Source organism: Oncorhynchus tshawytscha, unplaced genomic scaffold (assembly GCF_018296145.1).
Source record: "Oncorhynchus tshawytscha isolate Ot180627B unplaced genomic scaffold, Otsh_v2.0 Un_contig_1824_pilon_pilon, whole genome shotgun sequence".
Taxonomy (NCBI): Eukaryota; Metazoa; Chordata; class Actinopteri; order Salmoniformes; family Salmonidae; genus Oncorhynchus; species Oncorhynchus tshawytscha.
In genome coordinates, this window is record NW_024609829.1 from 549,014 (window position 1) to 554,323 (window position 5,310).

The window sequence follows — 5,310 nt, forward strand, 5'->3', positions numbered from 1 at the left end:
ACTTGGCTTTCGAAGACCTTAGAAAGGCAGGGTAGGATAGATATAGGTCTGTAGCAGTTTGGGTCAAGAGTGTCTCCCCCTTTGAAGAGGATGACCGCAGCTGCTTTCCAATCCTTGGGAATTTCAGATGACACGAAAGAGGTTGAACAGGCTAGTAATAGGGGTTGCAACATTTTCGGCAGATAATTTAGAAAGAAAGGGTCCAGATTGTCTAGCCTGGATGATTTGTAGGGGTCCAGATTTTGCAGCTCTTTCAGAACATCCGCTGACTGGATTTGGGAGAAGGAGAAATGGGGAAGGCTTGGGCGAGTTGCTATGGGGGGTGCAGCGCTGTTGAACTTAGCCAGGTGGAAAGCATGGCCAGCCGTAGAAAAATGCTTATTGAAATTCTCAATTATTGTGGATTTATCGGTGGTGACAGTGTTTCCTGTCCTCGGTGCAGTGGGCAGCTGGGAGGAGGTGTTCTTATTCTCCGTGGACTTTACAGTGTCCCAGAACATTTTTGAGTTTGTCTTGCAGGAAGCAAATTTCTGCTTGAAAAAGCTAGCCTTGGCTTTCCTAACTGCCTGTGTATATTGGTTTCTAGCTTCCCTGAAAAGTTGCATATCACGGGGGCTGTTCGGTGCTAATGCAGAACGCCACAGGATGTTTTTGTGTTGGTTAAGGGCAGTCGGGTCTGGAGAGAACCAAGGGCTATATCTGTTCCTGTTTCTAAATTTCTTGAATGGGGCATGCTTATTTAAAATGTGAGGAAGGCATGTTTTGCAGTTCTTTAAATAACCAGGCATCCTCTACTGACGGGATGAGATCAATATCCTTCCAGGATACTCTGGCCAGGTCGATTAGAAAGGCCTGCTCGCTGAAGTGTTTCAGGGAGCGTTGACAGTGATGAGTGGAGGTCGTTTGACCGCTGACCCATTGCGGATGCATGCAATGAGGCAGTGATCGCTGAGATCTTGGTTGAAAACAGCAGAGGTGTATTTAGGGGGCAAGTTGGTTAGGATGATATGAGCGTGCCCGTGTTTACGGTTTTGGGGTGGTACCTGGTAGGTTCATTGATAATTTGTGTGAGATTGAGGGCATCAAGCTTAGATTGTAGGATGGCTGGGGTGTTAAGCATGTTCCAGTTCAGGTCGCCTAGCAGCACGAGCTCTGAAGATAGATGGGGGGCAATCAGTTAGCATATGGTGTCCAGAGCACAGCTGGTGGCAGAGGGTGGTCTATAGCAGGCGGCAACGGTGAGAGACTTGTTTTTAGAGAGGTGGATTTTTAAAATTAGAAGTTCAAATTGTTTGTGTACAGACCTGGATAGTAGGACAGAACTCTGCAGGCTATCTTTGCAGTAGATTGCAACACCGCCCCCTTTGGCCGTTCTATCTTGTCTGAAAATGTTTTAGTTAGGGATGAAGATTTCTGAATTTTTGGTGTTCTTCCTAAGCCAGGATTCCGACACGGCTAGAACATCCGGGTTGGCAGAGTGTGCTAGTGAATAAAACAAACTTAGGGAGGAGGCTTCTAATGATTAACATGCATGAAACCAAGGCTATTACGGTTACAGAAGCCATCAAATGAGAGCGCCTGGGGAATAGGAGTGGAGCTAGGCACTGCAGGGCCTGGATTCACTTCTACATCACCAGAGGAACAGAGGAGGAGTAGGATAAGGGTACGGCTAAAGACTATGAGAATTGGTCGTCTAGAACATCCGGAACAGAGAGTAAAAGGAGGTTTCTGGGGGCGATAAAATAGCTTCAAGGTATAATGTACAGACAAAGGTATGGTAGGATGTGAATACAGTGGAGGTAAACCTAGGTATTGAGTGATGATGAGAGAGATATTGTCTCTAGAAACATAATTGAAACCAGGTGATGTCATCGCATGTGTGGGTGGTGGAACTGAAAGGTTGGATAAGGTATAATGAGCAGGGCTAGAGGCTCTACAGTGAAATAAGCCAATAAACACTAACCAGAACAGCAATGGACAAGGCATATTGACATTAAGGAGAGGCAAGCTTAGTCGAGTGATCATATGGGTCCAGTGAGTAGTGAGGTTGGTTGGGGTCACGGCGATTCAGACAGCTAGCCAGGCCATCGGTAGCAAGCTAGCATAGGATGGAGGTCTGTTTTTAGCCACCTCGTGCGTTTCCGTCGGTAGATTAGTTGGGTTCCGTGTGGTAGAGGGGATCAATCCAATTGGCAAAATAGATATAGTTATAGTGACCCAAGAAAAATTGTCCGATAGACCTATTCAGATAGCAGCCGATAAGACAGCTGACGATTAGTGGGCCGCAGATGGGCGTTCAGGTAACGTCGCGATGGAGGGGCCAGTTGGATAACTCCCTCGGGCAGATAGCGTCGGTAGTCCAATCGTGAAGGCCCGGTGGGTCACCGCATCGGCAGTAAAACGGGTCCGGATAGGTGATTGTATCCCAGGAGTGGCTGATGGAACTCTTCAGCTGGCTAGCTCTGGAATAATTGATGTTTGCTCCGGGATCGACGTAAGCCAATATTCACACGGATAGCAGCTAGCTAGCTGCGAGATCCAGGTATAAATGTCCAGAGCTTGCGGTTGAAATCCGGGGATATGGAGAGAAAAATAGGTCCGGTATGTTCTGGTCTGAGTCACAATGTACACAAAGGCAACTATCACTGTCACATTAGCATTACTGTAGATATTATTCAGTACAGGGGTTCCCCTTAAATGAGCAGGCCAATGTCGGTTGGTATTGTTGAGTGGGCGTCCTCTAATTACCAGGGAGCCAGAACCCTCAAAGATAAACCCTCAAAAGAAAAAACTACATATAGTTTATCTTTCGAGGGTTCTGGCTCCCTGGTAATTAGAGGACGAGACCAATAATAAGAAGAGACGTGGTTGGGCCAAGAAACACGAGCAATGGACATTAGACCAGTGGAAATCTGTCATTTGGTTTGATGATTCCAAATTTGAGATTTTTGGTTCCAACCGCTGTGTCTTTGTGAGACGCAGAGTAGTTGAAAGTACGATCTCCGCATGTGTAGTTCCCACCGTGAAGCATGGAGAAGGTGTGATGGTGTGGGGGTGCTTTGCTGATGACACTATCTGTGATTTATTTTGAATTGAGGGCACACTTAACTAGCATGGCTACCTCAGCATTCTGCAGTGATACACCATCCCATCTGGTTTGTGCTTAGTGGGACTATCATTTGTTTTTCAACAGGAAAATGACCCAAAACACACATCCAGGCTGTGTAAGGGCTATTTGACCAAGAAGGAGAGTGATGGAGTGCTGTATCAGATGACCTGGCCTCCACAATCACCCGATTTGGGATGAGTTGGACCACAAAGTGAAGGAAAAGCAGCCAACAAGTGGTCAGCATATATGGGAACTCCTTCAAGACTGTTGGAAAACATTCCAGGTGACTACCACATGAATCTGGTTAAGAGAATGCCAAGAGTGTGCAAAGCTGTCATCAAGGCAAAGGGTGGCTACTTTGAAGAATCTAAAATATTAAATATATTTTGACTTCTTTAACACTTTTTTGGTTACTACATAATTTCATATGTGTTATTTCATAGTTTTGATGTCTTCACTGTTATTCTACAATGTAGAAAATAGTAAAAATAAAGAAAAACCCTTGAATGAGTAGGTGTATCCAAACTTTTGACTAGTACTGTATATATATACTGTATATATATATATATATATATATATATATATATATATATATATATATATATATATACACACACACACGCACACATACACACACACACACACATGCTGAGTGTACAAAATATTAAGAACACCTTCCTGATATTGCGTTATGCCCCCCCTCCCTTAGGCATGGACTCTACAAGGTGTCAAAAGCGTTTTTCAGGCATGTTGGCCCATGTTGACTTCAATGCTTCCGACGGATGTGTGAAGTTGGCTGGATGTCCTATGGGTGGTGGACCATTCTTGATACACACAGGAAACGGTTGCACTTCTTGGCACAAATCGGTGCGCCTGGCACCTATTACCATGCCCCGTTCAAAGGCACTAATATTTTACCTTGCCCATTTAACCCTCTGAATGGAACACACAACACATGTCTCAATTGTCTCAAGGCTTAAAAATCCTTCTTTAACCTGTCTATTCCCCTTCATCTACACTGATTAAAGTGGATCATAACTTTCACCTGGATTCACCTGGTTAGTCTGTCATGGAACGAGCAGGTGTTCATAATGTTTTGTACACTCAATGTATACAGTATATATACTGAACAAAAATATAAATGCAACAGGCAACAATTTAAAAGATTTTACTGAGTTACAGTTCATATAAGGAAATCACTCATTTGGAAAATTCATTACTCCCTAATCTATGGACTGGGAATACAGATATGACTGGGAATACAGATATGCATCTGTTGGTCACAGATACATAAAAATAGGTAGGGGTGTGGATCAAAAAACCATTCAGTATCTGGTGTGACCACCATTTGCCTCATGCAGCGCGACACATCTCCTTCGCACAGAGTTGATCAGGCTGTTGATTGTAGCCTGTTGAGTGGCTGGGCTAAATTGCTGGATATTGGCGGGAACTGGAACACGCTGTCGTACATGACGATCCTGAGCATCCCAAACATGCTCAATGGGTGACATGTCTGGTAAGTATGCAGGCCATGGAATAACTGGGACATTTTCAGCTTCCAGGAATTGTGTACTGATCCTTGTGACATGGGGCCGTACATTATCATGCTGAAAGATGATGTCATGACGGCGGATGAATGGAACGACAACGGGCCTCAGGATCTCGGTACAGTATCTCTGTGCATTCAAATTGCCATTGATAAAATGCATATGTGTTTGTTATCCATAGCTTATGCCTGCCCATACCATAACCCCACCATGGGGCACTCTGTTCACAACGTTGACATTAGCAAACCGTTCGCCCACACGAAGCCATACACGTGGTGTACGTCTGCGGTTGTGAGGCCTGATTGGTGTCCTGCCAAATTCTCTAGAAATACGTTGGAGGCGGCTTATGGTAGAGAAATGAACAATCAATTATCTGGCAACAGCTCTGGTGGACATTCTTGCAGTCAGCATGCCAATTGCACGCTCCCTCAAAACTTGAGACATCTGTGGCATTTTATTGTGTGATAAAACTGCACATTTTAGAGTGGTCTTTAATTGTCCCCAGCACAAGATGCACCTGTGTAATGATCATGCTGTTTAATCAGCTCCTTGATATGCCACACCTGTCAGATGGATGGATTATCTTGGCAAAAGAGAAATGCTCACTCACAGGGATGTAAACAAATTTGTGCGAAACATTTTAGAGGAATAAGC